A 12,375-nucleotide genomic window follows, 5' to 3' on the forward strand; every position below is an offset into this window, starting at 1 on the left:
TTCAAAACAAGGTCAAAATAAGAAAGACGCTACAGTAACGTGTTCAGCATGTTTCACACCTGATTATCAATTTAATGACACATTTTGGTAATTAAGAGATTAGGCCATAGGAAAAAAGCAAACATCATGATTTGACTATTCAAATACCTCACGCCACCCACCCTAACACACGAGTAAGGAGTCATTGCTCACACAACTTCCGTCCCTTTCCAAAATTATGCCTATGCTACACTGTCTCAGAGGCCAAGTTTGGATCAGAATTTCATATTACAGAATTACTGATTATTAGGTTCATGCAGCGTTTTTAGAGTGGGGAGATAGAGGAGATAAAACTCGACTACACTACATAAAGATTTATAAGGAGTTTTAGTTTACCCACAACAAACACTCTCACACCCCACCCCAGGTCCACTGTTAAAAATCCCCAGATAAAACATATATTAATAATCTTTTGAAAATGGGAGATATGAATACATTCCCCAGTAACTCGCAAGCACTCTGCAACAGTTGTATGTATCACCAGGGTTTACTAGAGCACACAAGCCTCCCACCAGGGTTATATGTTATGTCCAGGGTTATACGTTTATCACCAGGGTTTACTAGAGCACACATGCCTCCCACAAGATGGCGCATTAGGCACAGGCTGGCTTGGATCTCCTTAACTTATCAGCAGTTCCCTCAGGAACTTGTTGGCAGCAATCTTAGGGTTTTTAAGAGCTGTCAGTGTACAGGTATCACCTTCCTTTGTATGACTGGTCTCTCTAAGACCGAGGCCAACTATAAGAACACAGTTCCACATTCATGGAACATTAGACAATCATTATTGTTGATGTTTTTCTGGTCAACACATTTGAGCCCTGTTCATTTGCCTCGGTCTTCCAATATGCCTAATGCCAAAAGAAATGCAATAGCTGCACTTGTTTTCAGCTTGTAATCACACCAGAACTAAAACACTGTTTAGACTTGAATATTTTCATGAATAAGGAGCCTGTTTGCAAAAATGATGGTGCTGCATAATTCAAGCTGTTATGTGTGAGAATGGTGGTCCGTGCAATTTGCTGAGGTTCTCCATTTTCATCCCAGGGTGTAATCCACACGGGTCAAAGCTTCTATAATTTATCACCTATTGTAATGAATTCCTGGTTAAGTACTGGAGGTTGCAGGCACAGCACTGTTCTATTATCAGACCACTATTTTCATACCACTTGTTTTATATGTGTAACAATTTGATACTCTTTATTTGTAATTGTAATAAACATATGTCATTAATTTAGACACACACACACACACACACACACACAGAGAGAGAGATTGAGAGCAGACGGGGGGACCAAACACTAAAACAATAGTGTTCATTACACTGTGCATGACTGACATCCTCAGAGATTATAGATTGGGGCTTATGACAAAAAGTGATTTACGACTTTGACCTCTAGTTGACCCCGCCCCTTACACCCCCCCCCCCCCACTCCCCTCCACACCCCCCCCCCCTCCACCCCCCTCCATCCCCCCCCCCCCACTCCCCTCCGCCCCCTCCACCCCACCCCAACTCATGACATCATCATCACATCAATCACGTCAAGACGACCAAAGAGTATTAAGTTGTGCTTTGATATTTTGCTTGATAAGGTTAATTAAAACATTATTTTGATCTTCTTTGATGTTGACTCTCCGGAGCAGTATAACCCTAGACACCTGCGACACACACACACACACACACACACACACATAAACAAACACGTGCACATACCCCTAGTCCACACAGATCAGCGCTAAAAGATAGGAGGATCTCAGATACACACAAACACACACCCTGAACAGAACAGGAGGATCTCAGACACACACACACACCCTGAACAGAACAGGAGGATCTCAGACATACACACACACACACACACACACACACCCACTCCCCTGAACAGAACAGCACACACACACACCTAGTCACACACACACACACACACACCTAGTCACACACACCCACTCCCCTGAACAGAACAGCACACACACACACACACACACACACACACACATACATACCCCCTAGTCACACAGAACCGCGCATGCGCACACAAATATGCTTACTTTGAGTAACTTCAAACAGTTAACAAAACTCTGATGAACCAATGAGGAGGCATTCTCAACACACCAATCCGGGGTGCATGTTTAGAGCGCGAGCATTTAAAGAGAGAGAGGGGGAACGTTTCCTTGAGTAGCCAACATGCATTCGACTGTGGTATGCGAATATCCATACAAACCATTTTTTTCCTGAGTGAGGCCCCATACTGACTTGAAGTAACTCTGAGGGTCCTCGGCACACTGAGTTGACCTCGTCACCTTTCCCTCAATGAATTAACTCAGGTCTTCCCACACACACACACACACACCGATGCACTCGCACATGACCTTGACTCACGCTGTAGGGAAACCTCCGTCCACTGCCCGCGACACACACACACACACACACACACACGCGCCCCCTAGTCACACACTCCCCTAGTCACACAGAACAGCGCACACACAAATATGCCTACTTCAAAGTAGCGTACTTCAAACAATTAACAAACTCTGATGAACCAATGAAGAATCATTCTCAACCGAGTTAAACCACACTGTATAAACATTAAAATTACCTCTTTTAAAATTTTATGTAGAGAACTTGTTAAGTTATCAAGTTTATAATGACAATCTTAAAACAATGTAAATATATGTAAAAGATTAATACATTGTTTTATTCACTGTTTTTTTCTGAAAACATGGAACTCAGATTTCAGTCTCCCTATATCAAAGAAACTGCCATAACTTTTGATCAAATGTTGGAATATCTCCTCAGGAATCACCCGACTCTTTTAAAACATATCCTTTCTAAAGTCTGCAGGAGCCTATGATACATGTTGGGTCATAGTGCTTAATATCCGTTATGTGAAGCTCCACTGTGTAGCAGAGTTTCAGGGAACTTCCTGAAGACTTATGAAAGGCCGTCCTTTAACAGTAAATGTGGGTTTATCAATAAATGTGACAAACCCATAGAAAGTTGCAAAAAAACACTGGACCGAGGCATGAATTGTGCACCAGTTTAACACCAAGTTTAATCTATGTGAATTGCAGTTTACAAAAATTGCTTCTGGGGCAATTTCTTTAACTTTATCTTAAAGTCCTTTAGCGGGAGCCATGACAGTAGTCACAATGTACATCACAAAGTGCTGCATCTGTTATTTTAAAACACCAAAGACAGATTGGACATTTTGTCGTTCTGAAATATAAAACATCCACAAATCATTACTAAGTTTGGGCCTGCGGTATTTACATAACAAATTATCAGACTGTTGTGCATGACATGAAAATGTCAGTTGTCTTATCTACTCGCCAGTCAAAAATGTAAGCAGATGGAACTTCATCTTTGATTTCATTAAGGCCAGAGGCTGTAATAACAGAGCCTACAGTTGTAAATAACTCTGAATGTAGTTGGACATGCCAGAAAACAGAGGATGACTGGAGTGGTTAAGACATCATCGTACACGGATATTCTCTGTAATTGCCCTTGTTAGTAGATTCTACCCTCATTACAACCTCTAAAAGTGAGCTGTTTAACGTCGAGCAGTGAAGAACATCAATATCTGGATAGTTGCTATTTTGTGCTGTTAAATCTTTATCTTTTGGTCCCTTAATATGTAGCCCATCATCAATCACACGTTCTACTGTGACTCTACATAGGAAACCTGACCATGAACATGAGCTCACGTTCCTTGTTTTTCTATTGAGTTTTGTATGTCTAGTCAAAATTAACCAAACCCTCCAAACACACCTTTCACCAAACAATATGTAACCGAGATGATTGCGGCCAAACATTCTCTTAGTTTAAGGCAAGACACTACAGGTGAATAGGGTAAAAATGTCATCTAGCAATCACTATGAAACAATGATTATTGACATTAAGAGAATTACAAGTTTTCTGAAATGTTGTTTAAATATGCAACTTAGGCGTTATCTAATTAAATATATGTTAATTTGCATTTATTTCAAAAACAGAAATCTAAACAATGCATAAAGTCAGGTTCAAAATTCTTGTTTTGAGATTCTGAATATCTCTTTATTACTTTATAAATCAGAAAAACTGTTTACTTACTCTCAATCTAATCATATCATTAGAGCATCCCCAACAATAAAAGGACAAACAACAGCAAAACAGAGCAATGTAATGACTAAGTTTAACTTCAATAAAACGCAATCACAGCGCACACACTGCAACCTGTAGAACTTTTACCTTAGATTGTTGTATGTCTGTCCTGCACAATAGTTCCCCAGTCCTGTTTACAACCTAGTCATCCATCCCTGCTCCATATGTATGTCCCTCACACATTTCCTCATGATGTCTTTTCAGCTTTTTAGCTGTGCTCAGGTTTGCACTTGTGTTTCACGCTGGCAGACGTGTCAGATGCGACAACCTCTGCTTTTGATATTCTGAGTATATCAGGTTCATTACATTGACAGTAAGACTGGGCTCTGCAGCCACAATCTCTCCATATCAGTCATCATAGCAGAGGCACCTTCACTAAAGGTAGAAATGGCCATACCTGTTGCTGCCTCAACCCTGCATTTACCAACACAATTAAATGCATAGGATATCACTACCTGTTCATCTCCTCACGTTTAATTGGTGTATTTATTTTTTACTTTTACGTAACATAGGTATGAGTTTAAAACCTTTAGTCACAAAACATTGTATTCATTCACTTTTATTAATATTTTGTCCATTCTACCACTAAAGAAAAAATCTGTAGGGTAAAACTGACATTATTTAAATGTCATTATATAAAACTGTCTCTATCTCAACCCTGTCCCATACCTGTATTATTTTTGTAAACCTGCATGTCCCAAGACGCGTATATGTACAGTATATACAGGTTTGCGGTACCCATCTCTTTCACACAGACTGCACTCTTAAAACAAACTGCTGCAAAATCCGTGGTCTGATATTAATTTTAAGCCCTGTGCCTACACAATTAGGACAAATTAATCCACTAATTAGTTCAAACGCGCTTTGCTGTCTAAAGTCTAAAGACATTTGCATTTTACACCTGAGAATATCCCTCTGCAATCTTCACTAAAATGAAGCGACTTAAGAAGTCAATATTTACATTTTTCTACAGTATATACAAACAGTATAGTAAATAATAAATAAAATGAGCTGGAGTTTATGAGTTTATATTCCATATATGCCCCATGAACCGAGCTTGAATTCCTCCAAATGCCGGGGTATGCTTTTAAAACTATGTTCTTTGTCAAAGTGATGAAAAGCTTCAGATGATCTTCCAATCATTATATATTACACTGCACAAATTCATTCCTACTGTGCAATAAATGTGTAAATATTCCAGATAACAACTGAACTGAAAACTGAACTGAAAAAGAAGTATACAGTCTGAAGTGTAGTACTGAACCCCAAATATGCGCAATGTCCGAGGGGTTAAACGTGTTGTGCTTCTATGGGGGAAAACGTCACGCTAGTTGATGACAACCTGTGAGAACTTGTTCTTTGAACACTTGCACGTCCGGTACATTGTTTTGGAAGAATATAGTTATGTACATATAATATTAAATATCTGCAGAACTTTTTTCAAGATATTTTGGATATTTTACCTGTGCTTACCTCGCAGTTGCCTTTGAACTGCGGTTATCTATTACACTTTAGGTCTAAACTCATATCCATACTGTTTAAAAGGTTTTTGAAGTAACGTAATGTTTTGTACTACATTTTCCATATGACTTGTGCAGTTTAATGAAGTTTATATATAGGCTACTTTGCACTTCACTTGCCCGGCTGAAGACCTCTGTCTAAACCTCCTGTTTCTCTATAAAATCTGCACAATTAGGGGAGGCCGGGTATGTTTGTAACCCTTTTTGCTTCCAGTATGGAAAACACAATATGTATTAGTTAAACAATATACAAGACTCGTGTGGCTTAATGAAATGTGGGAGTGATAGAATTTATAATTATTTTATAACTGTGGGGTATTTTTCTTGTCCAGAATCAACCAGCTTTTTGCTGCCATGGTTCTATGGTGTAACTATTTTGTACTTCACTGCACATCAACATTTTTCTCAACTAGGTATTCAACAAGTGTATCAACCACTTTGCAAACATTAATCTGTTTCTTTGTTGAAAGTTTTACTACACAAATGTCTATTATATACACACACAGACAAAGCACATGATCGATTTTTACAGCATTGTTGCTCTTAGGCATGAGAACCAACAGTTTACTAATAGACACATGGGGTGTTTCGTTAGAATCTACACACACAACTGGGCCAAATGATGCCAATCATGCGACGTTGTTGTTTTGACAACATTCATTTGATTCTTGAAATTTTGTAAACGTTTAACATCATCAGCGTTCATGTTATTAAAAAGTGTAAAATCATCCACACTATCGCCAATACAATTATACAACCTTTTTGAGTGATTTATGACCCTTGAGTGACATGTTTGATTGACAGGCTATCCCCCACAAGGGGAGGTCTGGGGGTACGCCCCCCACAGTTCACATCCCCTGCCACACCACACCTGTTGGTGCATGACGCCTTGACGTCTATGTCACACAGTTTAGTCAATCAGACGCGAGACATTTAAATATGTAGATGTTGTATATAGTATTTAAACCGACACTGCAGTTTATGTGGCTACAGCATTTTAAAATGTCTGCTGTGTGTGGATCAGGCTCTTTTTAGAGATTTAACAGTTACGCCAAGATTTAGTTCTAGTGGTGAAACCAATTTGTTTTTAGCGCCAAGGAAGAGACGGTATACCAAAGCATTTGGTCAAATACCTCGCGACCACTTTAGGGATGTTAAAATTAATCTGTTTGATTCTCTGGCTTATGACGTTTGTGGGGTGGTCAAAGAGGATCACAGCCTACCCGAAAGTGCGTTAAAAGAAACACAACTCCACATCGTGGGCACACAACATCAAGACAAGGCCAACATGCAGGCCAACGTGTTTGAGGATTTTCATCCAGCAGACCAGCCGGATGCCTGTGAGCGTGTGTGGTATAGAAACTACAGAGGTCCGTGCTTTGAATATACGGAGATCGGCACCGGTCGTAGGTTTGTGGACTACAGCTATGATGAATCAGCTATGGACAACACGGGACCGGACAATAGTATGTTGGCTCTTGGATATGTGAATATGGCCTCCCCATCGGATGAGCAAGTCGATGTTCCAGAAGACACAATCACACATGAGCAGCCCGATGATGTGGACAGCCGAGTGTGTACTACGTCGTTGAAACTGATAAAATCTGCCGTTGTTGCAATCCTACAACACATCATAGATCGCAAGTTGAAGGAGATGTGTCTCGGTTGTGAGGTGAATCACCCCAGCCAGCGTCGACACACGTGTCTCTTTGAGCCGGATATCTTCTTTTTTGAAAAATACTATAAAGATATAACACAGTCACTGTTCATACCCGAGTTAAGAGAAGCCATAGCGGGTCTTCTAAAGTGTTTTGGAATACAGCTGGCTCTTCAAAAAGTGCAAGGATGTGCTGAAACCGTTGTCTGTGAATTGCGGAGCGAGCCGTACATTGTGGAAAAGCTGCAGGAGCTAAGGAAAAGTCTGGTTGATCAAACATCCGAACAATTCGTCTCTGACGCCGTTGACCATTGGGAAGGCGGTTCAAAGACTCGTAGTGCTGTTTAAGTCGAAAATGGGTCTGGCTTGTGTACGACAGAGTTTGTCAGAACGTGTGATGAAACATCGTGTGTACTACGAATTGACACATTTGTTGTATAATTGTATTGGCGATAGTGTGGATGATTTTACACTTTTTAATAACATGAACGCTGATGATGTTAAACGTTTACAAAATTTCAAGAATCAAATGAATGTTGTCAAAACAACAACGTCGCATGATTGGCATCATTTGGCCCAGTTGTGTGTGTAGATTCTAACGAAACACCCCATGTGTCTATTAGTAAACTGTTGGTTCTCATGCCTAAGAGCAACAATGCTGTAAAAATCGATCATGTGCTTTGTCTGTGTGTGTATATAATAGACATTTGTGTAGTAAAACTTTCAACAAAGAAACAGATTAATGTTTGCAAAGTGGTTGATACACTTGTTGAATACCTAGTTGAGAAAAATGTTGATGTGCAGTGAAGTACAAAATAGTTACACCATAGAACCATGGCAGCAAAAAGCTGGTTGATTCTGGACAAGAAAAATACCCCACAGTTATAAAATAATTATAAATTCTATCACTCCCACATTTCATTAAGCCACACGAGTCTTGTATATTGTTTAACTAATACATATTGTGTTTTCCATACTGGAAGCAAAAAGGGTTACAAACATACCCGGCCTCCCCTAATTGTGCAGATTTTATAGAGAAACAGGAGGTTTAGACAGAGGTCTTCAGCCGGGCAAGTGAAGTGCAAAGTAGCCTATATATAAACTTCATTAAACTGCACAAGTCATATGGAAAATGTAGTACAAAACATTACGTTACTTCAAAAACCTTTTAAACAGTATGGATATGAGTTTAGACCTAAAGTGTAATAGATAACCGCAGTTCAAAGGCAACTGCGAGGTAAGCACAGGTAAAATATCCAAAATATCTTGAAAAAAGTTCTGCAGATATTTAATATTATATGTACATAACTATATTCTTCCAAAACAATGTACCGGACGTGCAAGTGTTCAAAGAACAAGTTCTCACAGGTTGTCATCAACTAGCGTGACGTTTTCCCCCATAGAAGCACAACACGTTTAACCCCTCGGACATTGCGCATATTTGGGGTTCAGTACTACACTTCAGACTGTATACTTCTTTTTCAGTTCAGTTTTCAGTTCAGTTGTTATCTGGAATATTTACACATTTATTGCACAGTAGGAATGAATTTGTGCAGTGTAATATATAATGATTGGAAGATCATCTGAAGCTTTTCATCACTTTGACAAAGAACATAGTTTTAAAAGCATACCCCGGCATTTGGAGGAATTCAAGCTCGGTTCATGGGGCATATATGGAATATAAACTCATAAACTCCAGCTCATTTTATTTATTATTTACTATACTGTTTGTATATACTGTAGAAAAATGTAAATATTGACTTCTTAAGTCGCTTCATTTTAGTGAAGATTGCAGAGGGATATTCTCAGGTGTAAAATGCAAATGTCTTTAGACTTTAGACAGCAAAGCGCGTTTGAACTAATTAGTGGATTAATTTGTCCTAATTGTGTAGGCACAGGGCTTAAAATTAATATCAGACCACGGATTTTGCAGCAGTTTGTTTTAAGAGTGCAGTCTGTGTGAAAGAGATGGGTACCGCAAACCTGTATATACTGTACATATACGCGTCTTGGGACATGCAGGTTTACAAAAATAATACAGGTATGGGACAGGGTTGAGATAGAGACAGTTTTATATAATGACATTTAAATAATGTCAGTTTTACCCTACAGATTTTTTCTTTAGTGGTAGAATGGACAAAATATTAATAAAAGTGAATGAATACAGTGTTTTGTGACTAAAGGTTTTAAACTCATACCTATGTTACGTAAAAGTAAAAAATAAATACACCAATTAAACGTGAGGAGATGAACAGGTAGTGATATCCTATGCATTTAATTGTGTTGGTAAATGCAGGGTTGAGGCAGCAACAGGTATGGCCATTTCTACCTTTAGTGAAGGTGCCTCTGCTATGATGACTGATATGGAGAGATTGTGGCTGCAGAGCCCAGTCTTACTGTCAATGTAATGAACCTGATATACTCAGAATATCAAAAGCAGAGGTTGTCGCATCTGACACGTCTGCCAGCGTGAAACACAAGTGCAAACCTGAGCACAGCTAAAAAGCTGAAAAGACATCATGAGGAAATGTGTGAGGGACATACATATGGAGCAGGGATGGATGACTAGGTTGTAAACAGGACTGGGGAACTATTGTGCAGGACAGACATACAACAATCTAAGGTAAAAGTTCTACAGGTTGCAGTGTGTGCGCTGTGATTGCGTTTTATTGAAGTTAAACTTAGTCATTACATTGCTCTGTTTTGCTGTTGTTTGTCCTTTTATTGTTGGGGATGCTCTAATGATATGATTAGATTGAGAGTAAGTAAACAGTTTTTCTGATTTATAAAGTAATAAAGAGATATTCAGAATCTCAAAACAAGAATTTTGAACCTGACTTTATGCATTGTTTAGATTTCTGTTTTTGAAATAAATGCAAATTAACATATATTTAATTAGATAACGCCTAAGTTGCATATTTAAACAACATTTCAGAAAACTTGTAATTCTCTTAATGTCAATAATCATTGTTTCATAGTGATTGCTAGATGACATTTTTACCCTATTCACCTGTAGTGTCTTGCCTTAAACTAAGAGAATGTTTGGCCGCAATCATCTCGGTTACATATTGTTTGGTGAAAGGTGTGTTTGGAGGGTTTGGTTAATTTTGACTAGACATACAAAACTCAATAGAAAAACAAGGAACGTGAGCTCATGTTCATGGTCAGGTTTCCTATGTAGAGTCACAGTAGAACGTGTGATTGATGATGGGCTACATATTAAGGGACCAAAAGATAAAGATTTAACAGCACAAAATAGCAACTATCCAGATATTGATGTTCTTCACTGCTCGACGTTAAACAGCTCACTTTTAGAGGTTGTAATGAGGGTAGAATCTACTAACAAGGGCAATTACAGAGAATATCCGTGTACGATGATGTCTTAACCACTCCAGTCATCCTCTGTTTTCTGGCATGTCCAACTACATTCAGAGTTATTTACAACTGTAGGCTCTGTTATTACAGCCTCTGGCCTTAATGAAATCAAAGATGAAGTTCCATCTGCTTACATTTTTGACTGGCGAGTAGATAAGACAACTGACATTTTCATGTCATGCACAACAGTCTGATAATTTGTTATGTAAATACCGCAGGCCCAAACTTAGTAATGATTTGTGGATGTTTTATATTTCAGAACGACAAAATGTCCAATCTGTCTTTGGTGTTTTAAAATAACAGATGCAGCACTTTGTGATGTACATTGTGACTACTGTCATGGCTCCCGCTAAAGGACTTTAAGATAAAGTTAAAGAAATTGCCCCAGAAGCAATTTTTGTAAACTGCAATTCACATAGATTAAACTTGGTGTTAAACTGGTGCACAATTCATGCCTCGGTCCAGTGTTTTTTTGCAACTTTCTATGGGTTTGTCACATTTATTGATAAACCCACATTTACTGTTAAAGGACGGCCTTTCATAAGTCTTCAGGAAGTTCCCTGAAACTCTGCTACACAGTGGAGCTTCACATAACGGATATTAAGCACTATGACCCAACATGTATCATAGGCTCCTGCAGACTTTAGAAAGGATATGTTTTAAAAGAGTCGGGTGATTCCTGAGGAGATATTCCAACATTTGATCAAAAGTTATGGCAGTTTCTTTGATATAGGGAGACTGAAATCTGAGTTCCATGTTTTCAGAAAAAAACAGTGAATAAAACAATGTATTAATCTTTTACATATATTTACATTGTTTTAAGATTGTCATTATAAACTTGATAACTTAACAAGTTCTCTACATAAAATTTTAAAAGAGGTAATTTTAATGTTTATACAGTGTGGTTTAACTCGGTTGAGAATGATTCTTCATTGGTTCATCAGAGTTTGTTAATTGTTTGAAGTACGCTACTTTGAAGTAGGCATATTTGTGTGTGCGCTGTTCTGTGTGACTAGGGGAGTGTGTGACTAGGGGGCGCTGTGTGTGTGTGTGTGTGTGTGTGTGTCGCGGGCAGTGGACGGAGGTTTCCCTACAGCGTGAGTCAAGGTCATGTGCGAGTGCATCGGTGTGTGTGTGTGTGTGTGGGAAGACCTGAGTTAATTCATTGAGGGAAAGGTGACGAGGTCAACTCAGTGTGCCGAGGACCCTCAGAGTTACTTCAAGTCAGTATGGGGCCTCACTCAGGAAAAAAATGGTTTGTATGGATATTCGCATACCACAGTCGAATGCATGTTGGCTACTCAAGGAAACGTTCCCCCTCTCTCTCTTTAAATGCTCGCGCTCTAAACATGCACCCCGGATTGGTGTGTTGAGAATGCCTCCTCATTGGTTCATCAGAGTTTTGTTAACTGTTTGAAGTTACTCAAAGTAAGCATATTTGTGTGCGCATGCGCGGTTCTGTGTGACTAGGGGGTATGTATGTGTGTGTGTGTGTGTGTGTGTGTGTGTGTGCTGTTCTGTTCAGGGGAGTGGGTGTGTGTGACTAGGTGTGTGTGTGTGTGTGTGTGACTAGGTGTGTGTGTGTGCTGTTCTGTTCAGGGGAGTGGGTGTGTGTGTGTGTGTGTGTGTGTGTATGTCTGAGATCC

The sequence above is a fragment of the Brachyhypopomus gauderio genome, chromosome 13 (genome assembly GCF_052324685.1).
Source record: "Brachyhypopomus gauderio isolate BG-103 chromosome 13, BGAUD_0.2, whole genome shotgun sequence".
Lineage (NCBI taxonomy): Eukaryota > Metazoa > Chordata > Actinopteri > Gymnotiformes > Hypopomidae > Brachyhypopomus > Brachyhypopomus gauderio.